Here is a 24,046-nt window from a genome sequence, read left to right as displayed (position 1 = left end):
GCCTTGTTTGGGTGATATTTTATTAGGGGTAATCAAGTAACTGCCCCAAGTTTATGACATTTGAGTAAACAAATGAAGGGAGAAAGTTCTAAGATATCAGAAGACAACATGTTACAAGAGAAAGAAAGGGCCAAGCTGAAGCGAGAGGGAGCCCAGACATCATTTCCTTTCTCACCAACATTAGAGTAAGTAACAAGGACCAAATGAAGTAACAGGCAATTTGTGTGTGTTTACTGTTGAATCTAGTTCTGCTTCCTATTTTTATGGTTCATTGTTGTAAAACAAGTTATTGTATATCTTATTAAAACAGAGAAAGTCAATGGGGAAGAACTTACAGGGCAGCCAAGACTGGCTACAACTCCAAGGCTCACCAATCAAAACACTTCCATCTACCTTCAAGGAAACTTTACCTTACAGAAGATGAATGTGCAAAGGCAATCTGCCAGAGACAAGAACACAGGGCCAGGTTCAGGTTGATGCCAGTTGCCCTGAATCTCCTTGAAGCTCCGAGGATTTTGAGATTTCAGTGATTGTCTGTTTTTTGTTTAGGAGATGTTCACAGTTCCACAGGGTTGGCCTCCTTCCCCTCTTCATCTTTCCTTCTCCTGTGTCTTGTTTTTCCTGCACCTCTGCGTGCTAGGTTTGTGATGTCTTACACCATCTCAAATACTAGTGGTTGAAAAAGAGGAACCTGTAGTGTTCACAGAAGGTAGCTGAGAACACAGTTCTTAATGTGAAGTGCAAACATGTAACGGGCACAGCAGTAATATTTTATAATTCTCTCAGACAAACTGGAAGGAGGAGAGAACTTCCTACACCTGACTCCTAATGTTGGAGAATCTCTGGTTCAAGCAACAAAGATGTTCACCCATCTCTTTTTCATTTGTTTGTATAGATGCGTGCAACAAATATTCAGAATCGTTTGTGCAATGCAGCAGATCATAGGTAACTAACTTTGGAAACAGAAAAGGGAAATGGGAGGAATCTGCTTATAAAACAAATGAGGAGAATTACTTTATATAGAGGCCAGGTCCCATATATAACCCCAGGAATGGTTAGGTATATGGCTATTATGTGTTTTAAATATCACTGGTAATTATAAACACATTTTCCTGGACACTAACTCATATCATGATCTGAAAAGCAGAACTTCTTTTGTAACTCTTGTGGATGACAGGCTCCATGTTATTTGATTCACTTCTTTATTTGGAATTGTTAGTCCCGCATTTGTAATGTTTTCTGATCTTCTGTTCTATTTGTTACTGTAGTGCCATGGTCTTATCATACCTGGGGAAAAAAGGGATGCTCGGCCCTATAGAAGAACAGTGGGCTTTTAACTGATGAATCGGTTCAGAGGGAATGTTGTAAGTAACAAATGGATGTCAGGTAGCTTTGCTTTGCAGGAGGTCTGGAGCCCTAGGAATGTGCTGAGGGCTGAGAAAGTGTTCCCATTCAGAATGTTTGTTATATTTCAATACAGAATTGTGAGTTTCTCTGGCTAGAAGGAGCTGTGGCAGGAATGAGGGAAATGACATGGGTTAAGCAGAGTTAGAGTTGAAGACAGATGCCTTCCCAGGCAGATCTGGGCTTGAAGGAGGATCAATAGTTAATGTTCTGGTTACTATAATAATGTGTCAAGATGCCCCCAAACTTAGTAGATTTAAAGAAAACCAATCTTACAGCACCATGGATTAAGAACATGTCTGGGACCCCAGGTGAGGAGAATCAAAGGTTTGGAATGACTGTGTGGATGGAGACTGGAGTCCTCAGTAGGCTATTTCATTAGACTCTGACGCCTGGCTGTACCAATTTGAAGGTTGGAGTAGCAACTGGAGTGTGTGTGTACAGCCACTCCAAGCTTCCTTAACAGAGAGTGGCCTCCCAGTAGTTGGAGTTTTACATGGAAGCCAGAGCTCCAAAGGAGTTTCAGAGAACAAGACAGAGAGCACACTGTAGACTGTGAAGCCCAGCCTCAGAAGTCACTCTCCCTTCTACCAAGTTTTGTCTGTTGAAGTTGTTACAGTGTCATCTGATTCAAGTAGAAAGAGGTTAAATGTCACTTTCTGGGACAGTAGCACAGTCACATAAAATAAGAGCCCGTGGTATGACGAGTATTAGTATACTTTTCTTTGAAACATAAAATTTGTCATCACAATACTGGAAATGACCTAGGGATTTAAGTAGCTAGAAATGAAGTGTGAATAAAAATCTGTACCTTAGTTGTGGTAAGCTTATTTAACACAAGATCATATAGCAATGAAAATAGCTTAGAAGTACTGGGTGTCACTGTAAGTGCAAGTTGCTAAATCCTCATTGTACATGTCTACTTTATAAACTTCAAACTCATTAAGCATCATATGTGAAACAGAATGCATATTTTGGGGGTAGTGGTGTTCTTTGGAGAAAGTGGGTGATGAGATGAAGAAATAGACCTAGACACCATATAGTCCTTGACTTTATGGAGTTTAGCTCTAAGAGGTGAATGGTTCATGAGGGCTCAGCCTGCTCTATTCACTCAATGTGATTTTATGAATGTTGACTGAGTGATCTCACCCTTCAACAGATAGAAATTGAGAGGCAGCATTAAACACTGACGCATCAAGTGGATGAAGAATACAGTTGTGGTTCCTTCAGTGACAAAAGTTCTCTAAGAGGACATTGGTCATGAGAGCATATGACTCAGAAATGGAGGTTGGATCTCTGCAAGGGAAACATATCTTAGGATGGAGCTAAAGGATGCACAGAGACAGAGAAGCACATGTGCAAAGCGGGCTTCAAAGACAGGAAGGGCCTAATCTTTTCAGAGCTATTGAATAAATATGGAACTCACACTGTTGTGAGTAGCTAGTGATGAGTCTTGGCAGGAACAGAAGGCTTAGATCACAAAAGGCATCATGAATTGTTTGTACTCATTGAGATTCTTGGTTGCAAGGGCTAAAGGTGTGTCTCTATGCACTCTGATGAAAAATCGATTTGCATAATACATTTGTAGCACTATAGAGGGCCAGATGATAGGTGTGGGGCTAACTCACAGAGACAGCTGAACTCAAGTGTTTCATCTTGGTTCAGTTTGTGCATCTGTCTTCTTTCTACAGATATCTCTGCTTCTAGGAGTCACAACATACAACATGACCACTGACCTCCTCATTTGATGTCTTCAAATCCAGGGGAAGAGACCTGTGAGTTATGATTAGAGTAAAAGCCCAGCTGTCCTGTGGGCCACAGTGATGAAAGGAAGCAACAGCAGCATTACAAGATACTCTTCTCTGAATTTGGACTAGTACTAGCTCCTAAAAGTAGTAATTTGTACTAATTACTCTTCTCATTGCGGCTATGAAGAACCTGTCAAAACCATCTCATGGAAAGAATGTTTATCTTGGATCACAGCTCCAGGCTATAATATATCATGGCAGGGACAACACAGCAATGGGAGCCTGGAGTAGCTGGTTCCATTGCATCTGCAGTTAGGGAGCCAAGAACTGTAGCCCATGGGATGGTGAACCCATGTCTAGAGTGATGTCTTTTACCTCAGTTAACATGATCATTTCAGCCAGGAAGCTGTCTTAAATTGTCCTTAGTGTACATAGTCTTTAGTCATCAAGCTCAGGAACTCTGCCATTTTAGTTCACTATGTCACCCCCCCTCCAGTCAAATAAAATATAGAATTCACTCTTTCAATTTCCCTGGCCAAACCTCAGCCTATTGGATTCCTGCTTAATGTCCATGACCCACTTGAGGCCTCCTTAAAATATATGCTCTTTTTTGCTTTACTTTCTACATGATGGGTGGGGGGGGGGGCTTCTTTTAGAAAAAGTAAAGAATTACATGTTCAAAATTAAACATAGGAATTATTATTTATTTTTATTGGGGAAAAAAGGAATGAAAGGTGCAGATCTCACAAATGTTAGAAATTCCATAAAATTACTGGAGTGGTTTTATTATTTGACTGTTCAATATATTTCAGCATTGTTTCTAGATTACATAGTTATTGATGATCTTTTTGTAAGCCAAAGATTATGTAATATTTTCTGTAGAAAGATTAGAAAGACAACCAACTCACTCTCTGCTCCAACTTGGTGGACTGACATTTGAAAAATATTAATAGTTTAGAAAAGTTGGATGTAGCATCAAAACTCATTATTGGTAATGTCATGTGAATTATTCTCAATTTTTTTCATAAATAAACTGCTTTAGACCTACTGTAAGACAGGACTAAAAGCTTGTATTATATAAATCTAGGCACTCTGGTGAATTTTATTTTCTATAATTCCAAGACAAAAAGAAACAGAATATGATATATTGTAACGAAGCATTGTAGTTATAAAGTGATCGGTGCATTGTTAAATACATTCCTGACAGAATATTCTGATTCAATAAAAACTGGATCCTCTACTTTCAGTTTGATATATCTCATAGAGGACATTTTTATGCAGTTTATTCTAGTTCCATGAATTCCAGAAAAAAATTCTCTTCTACTTTTAATCACCTTTGTAACTTTGGCACGATATGTCCAGTCGACCTGAATCTTCATGTAAGTTGGCCCTAGGGCAAAACAGTATTTTTTTCTTGGATATTTTATTTTGTACATTTCAAATGTTATCCTCTTTCTCTGAAATCTCCTATCCCATCTTCCCTCCCCCCTGCTTCTATAAGGGTGCTCACCCACACACCCACCCACTACCTACTCCCTGCCCTGGCATTCCCCTAAACTGGGGCATAGAGCCTTGTAGGGACCAAGGGCCTTTCCTCCCATTGACATCCAACAAGACCATTCTCTGCTACATATGTGGCTGGAGCCATGGGTTCCTCCATGTGTACTCTTTGGTTGGTGGTTTAGTCCCTAAAGACATTTTTCTCCTCCTCCTCCTCCTTCTCCTCCATCCCCTTCCTTTTCCTTCTCCTATGTTGACCTTGAACTTATGGCAATAATTCTGTTTCACCTTCTCAAGTACTTAAGTTATGGGTGTGAGCTATCATAACCAACTTAAAGTATTTGCATGTAGATAAAGACGACAATGATGTAACTACACAAGGAAGTGACTAGAAAACTGTATAAGTGTACTCTCTCTAAACCCAAAACAAATTTTCTCTAGCTCATATTTTCTCTAGTAAGGTGTCTGGACTGTCCACTGCCATGGTAGAGTACAAGAAAGAATGTAGAGGGAAGAGATTGGGATCCTCTTAAAATCTGATCAAAACTGCTGTAATAAAAATATTTTTACCTAGAGGCCTTTCAATATGCTGATGGGCTTTTGGAAGGTCAATGGATTATGGGAGTGCCATTTTAATTTTATTAATTGACTAGTTAATAATCAATTAATTTCATTAATTAATTAATATGCTGATGAATTTCTGCCAGAGTGGGATAATAGGAGATGGGGCTGATTCCAAAATGTAGATCACTGGAGGTGTGCTTTTGAAGCGGTATCTTGTCCCAGGCCCTTTGTTTCTGTCTCTCTGATTCTTGGCTGCCATAAAATGAGCAGCATCCCTCTCCATCCTTTTCTCCCATGCCATTAGTGCATGGGTCTAGAAACAACAGAGTCAACTGACCATAGTCTGCAAATAGGAACCAAGATACAGTTTTTCTACTTTAAAGCATTCCTCCTAGGAATTTTGTCACAACAAGAAAACCACATGATGATGGGAAGGTTTTCCCAGGGTCTTTCTGAGACCTTGGCATGGTCCCCTGCAAGTATCATTAGCTTATGGTAAATTCATTTCTTCCTACAGCTCTAGTCTTAGATTGTAGCTCTTTTTTTCTCAGACTTGCAGTAACTTCCTAATGGATTTCTCTGAATCAAGTCTACCCTTTTAACCAGGTTGCATAATTGGCAGAATATTTTCTAAATCATTTTTACTATGACCTCCTCTGCTTAAAGCCATAGGATATCTACAGAATTAAGTTGGGCTCCATCGTCTGATGTTCTAGATCTCTACCCTCTATTTTTTTTAATTCTTACTTTTTAATGCTTTTAAAATTTTAGCTCCCTAGGGCCAATAAATACAATCCAAATAATCATTGTGGTGCTATTTGGTTACAGAAATTGTTTCTAAGGGTTAATATGTTGTTTTAAACATTATAACCACTATGAATGACTTACCCATGAAAGAATGGAAGGCTGTAAATAACATAGATATGGGGCTTAACTTTGTGCTACAGCACATGCGTAGCAGGCCCAGGTCTTGGATTGCAACAACACAATGATTCAAACTAGTCGAACAGCTGGGATGGGACTGTCATTGTCTCAGTCCATTACCCTGCTTGTTCTGCAGTACTAGATATCTATAGCTTAGTCTTTGCATGGAAGCTGTTCAAAGTTGCTATTGAATCCCATCCTGTCAGTGAGGCTATTGCAATTCCATCTTCAACTAGGAGCCCTTCTCCCCACTTAGCACCTATTATGGTGGATATCTTTGGAGGCTCGTGTAGTTTTCACTTACATCCACTTTCTGTCTCTACCTCTAACTCTATCATGATTGCACACTCTGTAGAGGAAGAGAAAATGGATGATGTGGGTTTGTATCTCTGTAGAAAGATAGCCAGTAAGGCTTTTTACACAATTTAATACATAAAAATTCATAATTCTAGTGTGAATATATAGGGTCCCAAAAGAAAGGGCAGAAAGAGGGGAAAATAGGTTGCATAGTAATAAGCTGCATACCCAGAAGAAGAGGGAAATGGTGCCCTTATTTTCTTCCCCTTCTTTTTATGTTGCACTATCAATGCAAGGAGTGCTGCCACTAGAATTTGGTTTTAAGTTGTTTGTTTGCTCATATTTTTCAAAACCTACATTAATATGGGTTCTTAAGTGCTTCAACTTCCCTTCTAGCTTGCTGATCAAACAGGGGAGAAAGATGGTTAATAGGACAATGGGGAATGTGGACCTGTTTAGAAGTAGTCTTTTGGGGGAGATTCCAAACATGAGTACATGAATCAGTAGCAGTGACTCAATGCAGAAGAAACCACAAGGCTCTGTTGAATTGGCACAAGTCTTTGGGAGCAGCAAGAAACAGCCAGAATACGACAAAAAGTTCTTTGTTGCTTTTCTCTCTGTGAAATCACAACAAGTGAAGAACAGTGAAGACCAGCAAAGCTTTGCAAGGCAAACCAATGCAAGAGCACCAATCACTGTCTGTTGGGTTATACTTATACTTTTCCAAACACCACACATCCTCTCAAGTGTCTGCCTCAGCAAAATATCCTCTCATAAGACAGCTTCCAGGAAAGTACCACATGACACAGTTAAGTCTCCAAAGAAACCAGAAATTTTCACTTCAGCTGTTCTTTAATGTGCAGATGTGGGTTGACAAGACTTGGAAACACTGCAACGGCACTAGAGCCACTTAACATTGACTGACACAATGATGTTTTCCCCAAAGCAGCACTCTTAGGTGGACTGACACCCCAGCAACCTTCACATCCATGACAGAGGACAGGAGAGCTGACTTCCTAGAGGTCAGAACACGTTATTGGAGAATTTGAACTTGCTGGAATCATCTTGAAACTTTTCCTTTACTAAAGCTTTATGTCTAGCTTTATGTAAGCTTTCCATTTTACGTATTGTTGGAGTCTAGTTTTGGTTAGAAGATATAAATTCAATTTTGTAGTTTTACTTCATGATTTCAGATTTTTATTGTATACTACTGACATGTATACATATGTATGTAGATGGACATACCATATATATGGTATCAATCTGTCTGTCTGTCTACGTTTCTACCTACCTATCTATGAAGACAGCATGATTAATGAACATTCATTTCCTTGTAAAGCTTTGAACTTGAAGTCACTTGGTCAATCTTGTTTTGCATCTCAAGCATGAACTTTCATCTCAATCCTGGGTAATTCTGAAGCGATTTTTCCAAATGTCATTATTTCATTCTTTATTTCTTTGAAAAATGTGTTTAAGTTTTTGACAAAAGAAACTTTGTGAAGGGAAAATTTAGAAATAATACTTTTAATATGACAATTGAAAGAATTATGACATTTGATTTGTATTTTAACTTTAGAAAAACGTTATGAAAAGTGTCTCCAGTATAAAAATTCCAAATGTGGAAATCCTGAGTAAGACCGGAGGAAGAGGAAATTAATATTGTTCATTTTGTTCAAACTTTAGGAACAATAAGTGAAATAATGAACTAGTTTGCATGCCCACTGGATTTACCACCAAAAATCATTTTCAACTATGTTTACCTATCTCACGTGTTTGTATTCAATATTCTGTTAATTGGATTGCTCTCTTCTTCACCCCCACCTCTCTCTCTTTCTCTGTCTCTCTGTCTCTGTCTGTCTGTTTTTCTCTCTCCCTTGTGTGTGTGTGTGTGTGTGTGTGTGTGTGTGTGTGTGTGGTCCTGGGTTCCTGTGGCTTTTGTGATGCTGTGCAGATACCCTAACCTGAGCAACAGTCCCAGCCTGACTAATAATCTTATGACACTTTCACAATTAATTTGGCTCTACAATGGTTATTATTCCCAAGTGAGTAGTTTTGCATGGCTTTGGCTAAAATTAGGACAATCTAGTCCTGCAAAACAGAGAAGAGTGTGTTAGTAGTCAAAGGGGCCTTTCCTCACTGTCAGTCTTTTTGCTGTGACAAGGACTGCTGTTTATTTTGATACATAGTAAAGAACTGGAGGGCAGGGCCAATGAGGACAGTAAAGCACAGCTATCTTCAAAGATACTCACTTGAAACTCTCCAGGTCCTTCTTCCTAGGTTATGCCATCTGAATAAGAGGTTAGAAAATGCCTTGAGACCATAAGTGGTTTTTAATTTACACATTCATGTTATAAAAATTGCAACTGTAAAACCAATTAGAAAAAAAAAGTGAGCCTCTTTCCCTAGAATCACTTAAATTCCTGATTTTGAACCCCTCATATGCACTGGGCTGCATCTGTTCTCCCTTCCCGAACCAAAAATCATAAATGGCTTTATTTAGTTATTCATCTAACTATTTATTGGGTTATGGGTATGATGGGCATTGGTACTATGGTATCATACATACTATGCAACATTATCATTGAGCTATGACCTCAGCAAATGATCATTTAGAGACAGGACTTTTGTTTTTTAATTTTATTTTAATTAGGTATTTTCTTCATTTACATTTCCAATGCTATCCCAAAAGTCCCCCATACCGTCTCTCCACCCCACCCCCACTCCCCTACCCACACACTCCCACTTTTTGGCCCTGGCGTTCCCCTGTACTGAGGCATATAAAGTTTGCAAGACCAATGGGCCTCTCTTTCCACTGATGGCCGACTAAGCCATCTTCTGATACATATGCATCTAGAGACACGAGCTCCGGGGGGTACTAGTTAGTTCATAATATTGTTCCACCTATAGGGTTGCAGATCCCTTTAGCTCCTTGGGTACTTTCTCTAGCTCCTCCACTGGGGGCCCTATGAACCATCCAATAGCTGACTTCTTTTAAAGAGGTGACTACTGTTAAATAAGGTCATAGGGTGGGGCCCTTATCCAGAATAACTAATGCCATTATAGAAGGAGGAACCAGAGAATCCCAGACACAGTAAAGTCAACCATGTATCCCTAAGTTCATTAAATACACTGTCATATTAGTTGGCATTTGGGTTGATTTTAAGCTTGGAATACAACATAAGAAGTCATTTTTATCACTTCAAATTGTTTACTGACTATGAAGGAAAATATATGAGTAGCTTTTGGCTTCTAGCTATGCTAAATCCTAACAAATATCAGGATTCTAAACATGTAGACATTTCTAGGTATCTATGCTATTATGCATTGGGAATAAGAAATAAAACATTTCAAAAGATTACTTTTTACTTGATCTAATTATTATATAATTGTGTAATGGTAATTCTCTCTGTTTGAGAATGACTGATAGCAAAGATAAACAGTGTTTATGTTTCTTTCATTGATCACTGTGGTTGTACGATTATTTGATTTTCGAGAGTTAGATTATTGGACACGTGTCTTTTGTTAGTTATTTCTGGTGACGTTCTCTTGGTGTAACTATGCTTTCTCAATGACTGGAGTTCAGAGTGAACCTGGATGTACAGAATGCCATTATGCAGGTATACCACATTCTCCCTATTCATTTTATTGTATGGACATTCAGGCTTAGTCTGTCTACTGGTCCCAGTGGTACAAGAAGAGGACAGGGAGGGTGTTCCTTTGATGTAGTAATTGCATTGCCTTGGAACATATACCCAATAGTGGGATTTCTGGACCCTACAATGGTTCCATGTGCAGTTTTTAATAGGAAAGTACATACTGTTCTCTGGACCAGGTATATTATCATACATTATTTTTTGTTTTTCTTTTAAATGGGGGAAGGGTTGACACAGGATATCTCTACATATTACTATCAATAATAAAATTATGCTGGAGTAAAAGTTACAACTCTGTTGCATACTTTGCCTAATTTACTTTCCCAGGTATTTTGAAATAGTCATCAGAAATATTAAAAGGAGTTTATCAAATTGTTATAAAGACTGACATCAGAGGTTAGAAAATATTTTGAGATCATAAGTGGTTTTTAACTTACACATTCATGTTCTAAAATGTGTAAAATGTAATAAATATGTTCCTGGCTATCCTGGAATTCATTAGGTAGTTCATGTTGTGAGTCCTCACACTCATAGAGATCCACTTGCCTCTGCCTCCCAAGTGCTGGGATTAAAGTTGTGTGCCACCATACACAGAAAAATATACACTTCTTGCGATAAAGTGCGAATGTTCCCTTTCCTCCACATCCTTTTGCTGCTTCCTAGGATTTCTTATCTCTTTCTTTTTGATAATAGCCACTCTTCACTAGAATGTTGTACTTTCTCACTGTGATTTGCATTTGTCTTTCCCTGGATGTTAATGATTCTGAACATTATTCCTGTCCAATTGTTGTCCATTGGTGCCTTTACTCTTAATGAATATCTGTTCAGATTATTAGCTCATTATCATCAAATAAGGTATTTTTTATGGGATGAAATCATTTTAGTTCATTATGTGTTCTGGATTTTGTCCCATTTTTTTTTCAAATATATAGTTTGCAAATGTTTCATTCCATTTTGAAGGCTGTCTGTGGATTGCATTCTTTGATATTACAAATCACTTGTTATAGTACTTTTGTTGCAGAGTCATTTGTTACAGTATCATTTGTTACAGAATCAGTTCTTAAAGTATCATTTATTTTTTGTATGCTTGGCACCTGTGCACTTTTTACCAAATCTAAATACCACTCTCTAGACCTATGTTCTAAAGCGTTTCCCTGTCTTCTCTAGTAGTATTTATTATAGTAGATCTTACAGTTACGTCATCAATCCATTCTGATTTAGTGTTTGTACAAGTTGAAAGATTTCCAAAGCTCCAGTATCCTTTGGCATATGGTTGTCCAGTCACTAAATATCATTTACGGAAGATGTCTCCTACTTCTCACTGTTGTGCTTGGTCCTCTGTGATAAGCTTGATAGGTGCACACACATAAACATAGCACTATTCCTAAGAGTTTTCTTCTTTCACATTGTCTGTGCCTTGAATTGTGCTAATGTCATGGTATTTTGATTTTATAGTGTTGTATATTTTAATAAGTCTGATATTTTGTTTTGTTTCTTTTTACTTAGGCTTGCTTTGGCTATCTAGAACTTTAAGTCGTTCCACATATGTTTTGAAATTGATTTTTCTAAATCTATGAACAAGGACATTAGTATTTTTCTGTAGATTGCTTTGGATATTTTAACAATCTTAATTATTTCCATGTATGAATGTGGGATAGCCTCTCTTTTGTATCCTATTCCAATTTCTTTCATCAATATTTTGTCATTTTCATTATAAAACACCTCTTTGGTTACATTTATTACAAGGTATTCAATTATCATAGCTATTCTCAATGAGATTGCTTGGTTTAATTTCTTTTCAGACATTTCTCTATTAGCATACAGAAATACTATTGATTTTTATATGCTTATTTTGTGTGCTAAAATTATGAGCTGTATTAGTTGCCGAGGTTGAGTTGGAGGTGTCTTTGGGGCTTTTTGTGTTTGAGATAATCTCCTCAGCAAACAAAGGCAGTTGTCATCCCCCTAACTAACTTAGACGTCATTTTGGCTCAGAGGGAAAATGTCCACACATACTCATGCATTTGAACACTTAGTCCCTAGCCATTGGTAATGCCTGGGGAAGTTGTAGAGGTTTTAGCAGGTGGACCATGATGTGGAAGTATCACTGGGCCTTGAAAGTTATAGCCTAGTTCTGCTTTTGCCTTGGGCCCTTTTCCTGAATACGAAGATGCTGTAATCATTTGCCACAAGGCTTTCCAACCATGATATACTGGTTCCTTTAAACTGTGAACCTAAATATTTCTTCCCTTAAATTGTGTCCTGTCAGGTTTTGGTCATAAGAACAAGAAGAAATGTAACTAGTATAGATGTCCCTTATTTCTTTCTCTTGAATACTTTTTTGGACTCTCAGTATTATGTTGAATAAAAGTGGTAAAATTGGGAATTTTCATCTTGTTCATGATCTTAGAAGAAAAGTCCTGGTTTCCCCCCACTGAATATGATTATAGCTATGGGTTTGTAATGGATGGCCTTCATTATGCTGAAGTAATGTGCTGGGATATTTTGTAATGGTGGAATGTTGAATTTCATTAAACTTCTTTTCTACATCTATTGAAATGATAGTAAGATTTTGTGCTTGCTTCTTTTACTCTGATGTATCACATTTATTGATTTGTTTATGCTTAATTAATCTTGCATCCTGGGATAATCCACTTGATCACAGAAGACACTCTTTTTAATGTGCCATTGAATTTAGCTTTCTATTATTTTGTTGAGGATTTTCACATCAATGTTCATTAATGAAGTTGACCTGTGTATTTGTTTTCTTTCTTGATATTAGAAGGAAGGAACTGACATGAGATCAGGCAATATATGGTCTTGTGGATGACGATTCAGGGGTACTATGCATCATTAGAGATGATTATGGACAACTTCACACATACAAACTACCAGTGTTGACCTATAAAGAAATAGAAAACCTAGACACACTCAAAACACTCAAAACACACAATGAAATTGAACATCAATAAATTCTTCAATCATAGCAAAGACCTAGGACCTGATGGCTACATTGTAGAGTTCTAGCAGATATTTATGAAAGCAAGAGGAGCAAGTACTAAAATATTTAAACAATAGAAGAGGACTATATTAATCTTACTACACTTATTTAGTTATTTACCTATTTGTTTCTTTCATAAGCTCTTTCTACACACTCTTGACTTGGTATTATCTTCATAAAAATTCATTGAAATTTGCTACTTCCTATGACTCTTTGGTGGGAAAAATTTTATAGCTGATCTAGTCTATTCATTTTTTCTATACTGTGAATCACACATATTTTCAGAGATAGTAAATGTTGATCTCCCAACAGTCCTCTCATTTTTAAGAAGTCAGGTAGAATGAGGTAGTAATTTGACTCCAAAAGAAGCAAAGGAATTCTGTTATGGCTGTGTCTGTGAACTCCTGGTTTCCTTCCTCAATCCAACAAAGACAGTGCTATTCAGCTATGAACTATTTAATAATATCAGTATGCCACAAATAATGAAGCACTTTTAAGGAAGAATGTGTTATATGGCTCAGATTTGAAACCAGTAATTGTATTGTTCTGTATTAGAGAAAAGTCCACCATCCTCAACTTCCTATGTGAACAAACGCCCATTACTCTACATTTTTGATGTGAAGTCATACTGCCTTTGAAGCTATCATGGGCTGACAAACAGTTGAAAAAGGAAATGGTGGGGCTATGCATGTGTTGTACAGCACAGTGCAAGCATGTCTGCTTGTACTAGACTGAAGCAGCTGCAGATAGTTTAGCTGCTGCTATTGCAACATGGGGCTGCTTTTCTACAGAGCAAGGTCAATGGCGCATGCCCGCCCACTTAAGGTGTTACGTGTCAGTCATGTTGATGGGAAAGTTTCACCCTCTGGCTCCTGTGTGTTTGAATCAGTCTCCTCTGGCCCTGGAAGCTTCTACCTGCAAGGAACAGTAACCACAGTATTGTATGCTACTAAGGTTTGTTGCATGAATCAGGTCAAAGGCAATTTGGAGGTATACAAATGTAGCAGCTGGCCTCAAAATGAAGGGGAAGTGCTCATTTATAATTTTCCAGGAAGTGCTAATCCTAATATTTCAATGATGTGCATGCCAGGTAACCTTTAAAATATCAATGAGGTCAATGATATGTTCTTTGGTAATCATGTAGCTCATTTCTACAGTGTACACTTTAAAATTATGGAGTCAATGGAGAGGAAAGATTGTTATCATCTAAGCAGAATTACAATTGCAGTTCAGAATTCAGAGAATGAAAGTAGAAACCAACTTGGCACACGTGTTCGGCTTTACCAGATAGAGATTTAAAATGGTCAAGAGGATGAGTTTAAATAAACTTTCACACAAATTCAGTTGCCAACGAGTGTTCCAAAGATGGGTATTTAGATTTTTTTGGCTAAATTATTCTATCTGTTTCTGTACTTTATTAGCTGTTCCAGCTATATGGTATATAGCATGTATATATGTTATGTTATTTTTGCCTGGGGAAACCATGTCATTTCCAGAATCATAGGCTAGATGATATTAATTCAATAGTTAAAATCTACAGAGCACAATTTCTATTATAGATATAAATGTATAGGTTATTTACTATAAAGCTTCCTGGATAATTCTGGTTATGAAATACGAAAAATTTTTTTTCATTTGCATAGCAAGCTAGAATGAATGGAAGAGCTCTGGCATGGTGAGTAGTAGATCCCCAAGCTCATTCCCTTTTCTACACAAGCCCGAAGGCCAAGATCATTGATCTTTACTCCTTATCTATTCATGGCCACACAGACTGATTTATTTCAAGCTGGTTTCATAGCTCATCTCATTAGTTCATTAACTGACCCCAGCACTCATCTCTTACCATCAATCACCATAGCTTAGAGTAGAGGGGACTTACAAGAATCATCAGAATGGCCATTCAATTCACAGATGTGGCAATGAAGGACAGCAGTAGTATCATGATGGTCTAGTTAGTGCTACTTCAGCAAGCTACAACCTTAGGCACCCTTCACTCACTTGTAGCCTCCATGGCTTCACCTACAGAACAGGAAGCCTTATTGCTCCATTGATTTACTATTTCAGGATGAAAGGTAATGAACATGAATTACCCATCTAGCACAATAATGACACACAACTGACTGCTAATTTACTAAGTAACTTGTCTTGTTTGTAGAGCAAGATGAAGAGCCTTAAAAAGTATCATTACATAACTCCCAAGTTTGAGCTGATTAACCATTGGGCTATCTCTGAGCCCTAAGAACATTTCGACTCCTTACATCTAAGTACTTGAGTCTTTGCATGTTTCCATGCAACCAGTAGTCATTTGTAGTAAGTCTGTTGGAAAAGAGCTTCTTTTCGGTCAATACTAAAAAACAAACAAATAAAAACAACAAAAACCAATGAATATTCCTAGAACACTTTTCATGCCCAAGCACATTCTGGGAGCAGAAGCTATGAGTGACAAAGAAATTGTGAGGCCAAGGTTTCCATTATGACCTATATATGGAGAAGGAAACCTACTCAATGCTAAAGTTGGAAAAGAGATGTTGCTCTGAGAACTTCTGTGCCTGGCTCTCCCTGTGCTTTCCCAAGTGTCCCACTGCTGTGGATTGCACCAGTTGAAGCGAATGGGCTTTTGGTTTGGATCTCCTGGTCATGTATGATTCGGAAGAAGGGGTAAAACACAAACCAGTGGTGGAGAAAGCAGTTCAGAGGTGTCACAAGGCAGTCACAGGAACAAACTGCAATTCTGGAGGCTTCTCCAGATGTTTCCCAGCTCTCCAGGATAATTTTAATTTGCTAAGAGAGTAGTGTGATCTGAGGCCTCTGGAAAATGGCAAAACGTCACCTCTCAGCATCACACTGCTTTCAGCACAGAGGTTTTGTAGTCTTTGATAAGGTGAGGGAATGTTCTACTAAGCATTGTTTACTCTAAATGCAATCCTAAAAATAGTAAGGTTATATAAAAAGACAGTACAATCCAGTTTAACCATTGCTCTTACAATCTATATAGATTAAGATTCCTGGGCTGTGAAAGAAAGATGCACTTCCTGTCTGGACTGTGGAGCTGGTCTTCTGTCCATGATGGAGCAGCTGCAATGACCTAGGGGGTCCATCCTTTGTTTCTATTGTTTTAAAAGTTTCTTTATTGCTATAAGGGGAATTTGTAAAGCTGACTTGGCACACTGTCAACAATATTTTTTGAAGATAACAATTAAGGACTTTAAAGCATGACATAAGATTAGGAGATTCTACAATGTTAGCTATATTTCCTAGCAATAGCATGATGAAACAAGTCAACTATGGCGAGACAGAACTCTAGGGCTAGCTGGAATTTCAGAAATTATTACCCTATCATTTTCATTTTGAAAGAAGTCTAGGTGCAGAGATGAAGTGACTTGCCTCAACTGACATATTGATTAGTAATAAAGCTAGAAACCAAACTATTAAAAAAAACTATCACTGATTTTTAATTTACTGGATGTCTTATTAGTTATGAGTTGAGGCTTTTCTTCAGGGCTCCAAGTTATAGTGACACAGAAGTGTAAGATGCTGCAGCAAACTGTTCTTGTAGTGGCTGTGAGACCTGGAAGGGCTTCCTTAAACAGTGCTTCTGTGTGGAGGGGAGGGCAGTGGCTGGCCAGCATTGTCTATTTTAAAACCTGTGATCACAGATTCGCTCTGAGCCTACTCACTGAAAGCACCTTTCTGCACTGATGCTTTCTTTATGTTTCTATAAATCTCCTTCCCAGTCAGTCTTCTAAGAGGCTCCACCCAGCAGTTGCCCAAAACAGTGCAGAAACCACAGCTAAACATTAGACAGAACTTGGGAAGTTTTGTAGAAGAGTTAGGGCAAAGATTGAGGGTCCAGGAGGGAGTAGAAACTGGATATGAAGACCAGCAGAGTCAGCTAACCTGCACCCTTAGAGCTCCCAGAGGGTGAGCCACCAAGGAAAGAACATAAATGGGCTGGACCTAGGCCCCTCTCCACACATATGTAGCATATGTGCAGCTCAGTCTTCTTGGGTCCCCCAACAAGTAGAAAGGGGACTATCCCTGAACCTGTCACCTGCCTGAGAACTCTGTTCCCCTAACTGTGCTGCCTTATATGGCTTCAATGGGAAAGGATGTGCCTAGTCCTGCAGTGACTTAATGTGCCAAGGTAGGTTGGTACCCAGGGGAGCCTCCCCCTTCTCAGAGGAGAAAGGGGAAAGGGAATGGGAGGTGCTGTGTGAAGGGGAGGGGGCTAGGAAGAGAGGGGATCAAGTATAAAGTAAATACATAAATAAATTTTCAAAAGAAACACATTTAAATGTCAGAGAATTTACAACCCCTACTCGCTGTGTGTGTGTTTTTAAGTGTGTGTATACACACAAAGTATTTTACCATTGAGCTACATACATCTGTAGCTACAGAGAAGCTGAAAGGCCATCAATTAAAATTAATGTTAGAATAGGATTATATGCTTAAGAAAACATACATTGAATTATACCAAAATCAATACTAAATTAAGGATCAAAGCTGATCTCATGCAATCGGGCTCCAAATACTTATAGCAGTGCTACATCCACTCCAGTAGTGACTCTTGTGACAGGCCTAAAACCTGGAAGCATTCCCGAGGTGAAAAGTTCAGGAAACTTCGTCTCCTGGAACCGTGGCATCTCGTATAATGAATGCTCCAAACTTGTCCTTGCGAATGGATCTGTGTGCTTTCTTTCAGCATTGTTTTATTATAGGTGCCTCCAAGCAATGACTTCCCAAATACCTAAGCAAAATCAAACTTTGCTTCCTGGCCTTCACCAATGCTCTAGGTAGTCCTTGAGTTGACCCTGGGCTTAGAATTCAGTAAGAATGTTGCCTATTCAGTGACATTCAGAATTGCCTCTAGTATTGTAAGAGAGATAGTGAAAGAAATCAGGCATTACTAACTACTACATAGAGTTAGAAATCTCAGGGCAAGCTCAGCAAAGTAAGTTTAGAATTCTTATTATAGTTATGTATGGCAGACTACATTACTTATTAGTAGAAAGTTCCCCCACTCAATCACTCCCATATACAGGAATTTACAATGGTTTAGGAAGTAGATCAGGCTGTGGTTTAAGGAGGAACTAGAGTATTGCATTACTCATGAGAAGGTTAGCTAGAGCAGAACTCCCTAATTAGAACCATGACTTGGGCATGAAAGCCCTTGCCCTGGGAATGTAAAGACCTCATACCTGGCTTCTAAGAATATAGCTGACCTTAGATAGAGCTGACTTCGTGTCAGTTGTTTTATTGCCCAGTTCTTGTCAGTCTTTATGTTTGCATTCCTCTGTCTTGTGTAAGAGTCATTAAGCATCAGGTAATCTCATTATACCTTGGCTGATGTGTCACCTAACTTGGCTATTTTCTTCTGTATTAAAACTCTGATGCTCACTTTGAGAAAATTACATTCAGATGCATACTTCCTTGTGTCTGTGTCTGTTTGTCACTCTCCTCGCCTACTCCCTGCCCACCTGTAACTTGAACCCTGATTTCTCCCGTGGATTGAGGGGGGCCGACTGAGGCTGGTCCGCGGCATAGCAGGAATTTATATGGGCCTTATTTCTTTTGAATGACACTTTTTGATCTGGAAAAAAAATCAATTTCTTTCCATTTATGAAAATTATAACTAGCTCTTACTTTTTTTGTTTTAAACTCACTTTAGTAGAATAATGTATATAAAACCAATATCACAAAATGATCTTAACTTGTTGATTTTGTAGTCCATTAAAATATTCTGCTGGATTTTGTGTGTGTGCTCATATGCACAGCAGTCAACCCTGCAGTGGATGAAGAGAGTGCTGTGGGCAAGTTTCATCTTTTTAAATAGCAGAGCTGAAGCACAGTTCTCTGTGGTCACTCCATATCAACTGCTTCTTCTGAACCTGCTGGCAATTCTCCCACCACATTCATATGCTAAGTGTGTAAAGATGTGTCTTCTATTCATGAGTCCCTACCCTTGCAGAGATTTACCATCCTCTGTGATAGTGTTACTGTTCTGGAATGGAGAAAAATAAATGTCTGTTATTTATGTATGCTCACTGTTTCTGTTTCTCTCCCTCCACTTTATTATTGATAATTTAGTTTCAGTAAGCTCTCAAGGAGTGACACTTAATTTGTCTTCAGTCCTTGTCCCTTTCCTTGCCTCAGCCTCACTTCTGATTTATTTATTTATTTGATATTTTCTTTATTTACATTTCAAATGTTATCCCTTTTCCTAGTTTCCCCTCCGAAAATCCCCTACCCCCCCCCCCCCGCTCCCCAACCCATCTACTTTCGCTTCCTGGGCCTGGCATTCCCTATACTGGGGCATAGAACCTTCACAGGACCAAGGGCCTCTCCTCCCATTGATGAAGGACTAGGCCATCCTCTGCTAAATATGCAGCTAGAGCTATGAGTCCCACCATGTGTTTTCTTTGATTGGTGGTTTAGTCCCTGGGGCTCTGGGGGTACTGGTTAGTTCATGTTTTTGTTCCTCCTATGGGACTGCAAACCCCTTCATTGGCCTTACTTCTTATGCTATGTTCTACGGAGAATTCTACTTACATTACAGTTCAGACTTACACAATGGATTCTCTGGGACACTGTGTCCTCGTTTGTTTTGCTTATTTACTTGTACTGACTATAATAATTCTTTTACTATTTACTTTTGTCTCAGTATTTTGCTTCAGGTACTATATTTAAACTTTTTTTTTAAACCAGAGGATAATCACAAACAAGATAGTAGATACACTATACAGTGTATTATATCACACATGTCATATATAAATATAACACCAGATGTGGGAAGAGCGGGGAGGCTCACACCTGGACAAATGTTGTACTACATGTAGATGCCTTTGCCTCTTTTCATTTCCTTCCAGGTTATCAGACGCTTATTTTACAAAAATAAAAATTAAAAATTATGAAATAAAATTCAATGATTCTCTTTTGGTCCATAAGGGATATAAAGATGCTTCTTTCAGAGACATTCTTGTAATCTGTTATCACCTGGACAAGAGATGTCCCTATGTGTTCAAGGCTTAGTTCTCAGGATGCTATTAGTAGGAAGTTGCAGAGTCTTTTTGAAGTGGGGCCTGGTCATTGGGATAGCACCCTAAGGGGGTTACTGGCTCTTGTCTGTTCCTTCTCCTTGCCTGGTTCCCTGGTTTGTGATACAAGCTGTTTTTCTCCCCATACACCTCTGCCATTACCCAAGTAATCACACTAAACAGGTTCCAAATGAACTAAACAAACCTTTTTTTTTTTAAATAGTTACCAATCCAGGCATTTTGTTATAGCAACTCAAAGCTAAGTGAGCAAAAAAGACATACCACTCCTACCCATGGTCACTAATTGTCAGAAGGTCACTATGCCTGGGCTCACTGAGTCCCCTCTTTGCTGTCATTGTTTATTATTCTTACATAGAATATTAATTGTATAATATTAACAGAGCAATATTGCTCTGTTAAATTGAGCAATAATGGCTTAAGGATATTTCCATCGTTGCAACAAAGCCATCTAGAATACTGGTGTCATAGGAGGCTTTGGGAATTGTATTTTTCAGGTGTTAAAATAATTTTTTAAATCCATTTTTCCCAGTCTTGACTCCCGGAATGATGACTCTGAGACTAATTAGTTATTACAAAATGCTTAGGCCCTAAGCTTTGGCTCATCCCCTGACTGGCTTATAACTTATTAAACTTATTTAACCCATTCAAACTCTTCTGTGTCTACCATTTGGATATTTACCTCTCCTTCATTCTAGGTGCCTCACTCTCTGCTCTGCTCGTCTCCTTGTGAGTTCTGCCTGCTAGTTTATGTCTGTCTCCTCCTTCTGTCTTTCGAATCGCTGCCCATGGCTCCTTTTATTCTTGTGCTATTTCCCAGAATTCTCATTTTTTCCTGCCAGTGTCTCAGATCCTATTTCCTGCCTCACCTCACTATCAGCCTTTTTTATTGACAGGTGGGGCTTATAAGAGATTCTCTCTACATTCAGGAATTGAGTTTTTATGATCTATGCTTCTAATGTGTTAATTGGTCAACAGAATTAAGCATTTTTGATGAATAATTCATTTACTTTGGGAGATGTGAGCTAACTAATAAGTACATTTAGGCATATAACTAATAATTAAAACTGTTTCTTTACCAAATAAGATTTAAAAATTTTAAAAATGTAATTAAGCTCTGTACTACCTTGAGTACTAACTATCAATGTTCCTCACAGTGACTCCACCTTGCTCTCCCTTCTCTGACATTAAATATTGTTACTTTTGAACCAATTAACCATTGTCGTTTCTTTCTTTTCTGGTCCTAACCTGGCTTAGCTGCATCTGCTCCTATTCCAATGACTCTCAAAGTGAAGAGAATAGTAGTTAATTTCCACATTTCCTGAGAGTGAAATGTCTGTCAGTCAATTCAGTTAGTTCTTAGAAGCAGGAAAGTCCTCGTCACCATGGAATTCTCAGTTTAAAGGGAGCTTTGGCTAGCTAGATGTCCTTGGAAAAGAGTATCTGAAGGAGAAGGCAGGAGTACTAATGAAGCCCAGATGAGTTTCCCAGTGTTCTGGACTTGCAGGTCCTGTGTAAAATATATGACTGACAAGGACTTAAGAGCTTGCTCTTCCAAACAAAGCCCCACTTTGTGTGTTGACATCACTGTGCAAAAGTATGCCAGCTGAAGTGCCAAGCAAAGCAAGATTAAGCTCTGGTTGACGTTGCTTTGATAAATATGATTAGGTATTTCCCAAGATTCAGGTGCTAATAGAGTCATTGCTAAAAGATTTAGAAATTCCTATCACCTGAGATGACGTGCCTTTGTTTTAATATTTGCTTTCATGTAATGTTTGCATATTGCACACATGACTGTCCTTTAGAAGGCATCAGTTGTCTCTTGTGGTTAACTCGACTCTTCCTATTATTGTTTCTCTACTTATTGAGTTTTACTAATAGCCACATGTCTGTGGGAATGGAAGGAAGACTTACATTCAAGTTTTGATGAAAGGAAGAATCATTTCATTTAAATGAACTACACAACAACCCAAGGCCCTGATTTCTGGCTGGAATGTTTTCTTTCAACTTTATCCAGGCAAGGACTACAGAGGACTATCACCATTACTTTAAAATAGGTGACTAACGCTATGTGTATTTCCAGGTTGGGAGGTTATTTCCTCTTGCTCTTCTTCCCATGCATGTAGAGGAAGAGGGGGTGCGGGGGGAGTCATCCTCCTGTAAGTTCACAGGAAATGTCACATTCCTGTCTGCTTCTGGTGAAAGTGGAATCAGGAATCCTAGGCTGATGGGTTTCTCTTCTCTAGAAGTGTGTGTGTGTTCTATAGTTTCTACACACACACACACACACACACACACACACACACACACACACACAGACACACACAGCACACACACACTCACATATGGCATTAGTCTGGTTTTTACTGAAGAGTAAAAACTAAGAATGGGGAAAGCTAAAGTAGAAAACCTGAGTCCCTACTAAGCAGGAGCCGCGGAACATCCCTAGGCATAGAGTGCTTTCCTCACTGGAGCAGTAATGATAGTAACCCTTGTCCGACTTACTGTGTAATACTCATGTGCATATGGAAAGGTTATTTAAAGCAATGATTATTAAATGTGATACTTTCTTTTACTTGCCAGGAGTGGCAACCAACATAACTGATGACTTCAGAGCTTTTTATAAAATAGCACCAGGTAACAAAGGAAAACTTACCTCAATCTATAGGGATATTTATTTTGATTTATAACATTAACAGCACTAGGGAGGGGGAAGAAATCCCATTTGGATGAAAAATCATGCACAGAAGAATTTTTGAAGTGAGAGATTTAAAAAAAAATGTCACCGAGGGAGTAATTGCACAGGGCAGGAAGAGTGATCTGCAGAAAATACCTGAATGTGTAAGCTTCCACAGCACCCGTGTGTTTAATCTTAGGGGACATGCAAGCGAGTTCAGCTTTCAGCCTTGCTCCCACTTTGCTACAGTGTGACCCTTAAAGCAGCACTTCTCAACGGTGGGTTATGACCCCATTGAGAGTCAAAGAGCTTTACACAGAAGTTGCCTACAACCATCAGAAAACACCGATATTTATATTAAGACTCAGAACAGTAGCAAAATTAAAATTATAAATTAGCAACAGAAAATAATTTTCTGATGGGGTGGGGGTCACCACATCATGAGGAGATCTCAGCATTAAGAAGGTTGAGAACCACTGACTTAGAGACTCTACAGCAAATTTATAGTTTAGATCTTCTTTTATCATTAAATCGACAGTCTGGAGTGAGCCCACTTACATCTAACACTGAGACAGAGTCATTTATGTGAATGTTCTCATCTCTGAAGACCAGTAGCTGTGTCTATGCTTGGGATGGCACACACTATACTTGATGCTCTAGTGATAATACGACAGTGGCATCTCCTGAGACATCCATCACTTTTGGTGTTCAGTCATATCCACAGCCATTCAGCTTAGCTTTCTGTATTTAGCGTAAGACCTAATGTGGGCATGCAGGCATGTCTAAATGGCTATAATCACAGTCTTCCAGAATACAGCCTACAGATTTCATTATCATGTCTTATTTTTCTTAGATAAATCCAAGTACTAATACAGAAATAGGTCACCAGTATTTCTTTAGAGCTCAGCTCTGAATGTTCAATGTTACTGTGGGTGCCTCTTTATGACTCCATGGGAGCTGAGTGATGTTGTGTTTGAATGTAAACATATGCTTGGCAGCTAGAGGATATGTTTTCTTAACTGAGACCTCTGGGTTATATATTATGTAAATATCTAAGGCTTGGGACAGGACAAAATTATTGTGTATTTTCATTTTAAAGACTAATTTACTTTTATTTTATGAATGTGAGGCTTTCGCTTATATGTATGTATGTGCTTCATGTGTATGTGGTATCCATATAAACCAGAAGAGGGCATTGAATTCCTTGAATTTGGAGTTACAGATGA

General features: G+C 38.5%; 1 long non-coding RNA gene across 1 annotated transcript in view; it reads left to right on the top strand.

The window, feature by feature from the left end:
* The window catches only part of Gm10649 (predicted gene 10649), a 151,535-nt gene that overhangs the window by 55,196 nt on the left and 72,293 nt on the right, over nucleotides 1-24,046 (top strand). The gene's annotated exons all lie outside the window — the stretch shown is intronic.

The sequence above is a fragment of the Mus musculus genome, chromosome 8 (genome assembly GCF_000001635.26).
Source record: "Mus musculus strain C57BL/6J chromosome 8, GRCm38.p6 C57BL/6J".
Taxonomy (NCBI): Eukaryota; Metazoa; Chordata; class Mammalia; order Rodentia; family Muridae; genus Mus; species Mus musculus.
Note: the sequence above shows the minus strand (reverse complement) of the source record. Positions and strands in the feature narration are given on the sequence as shown.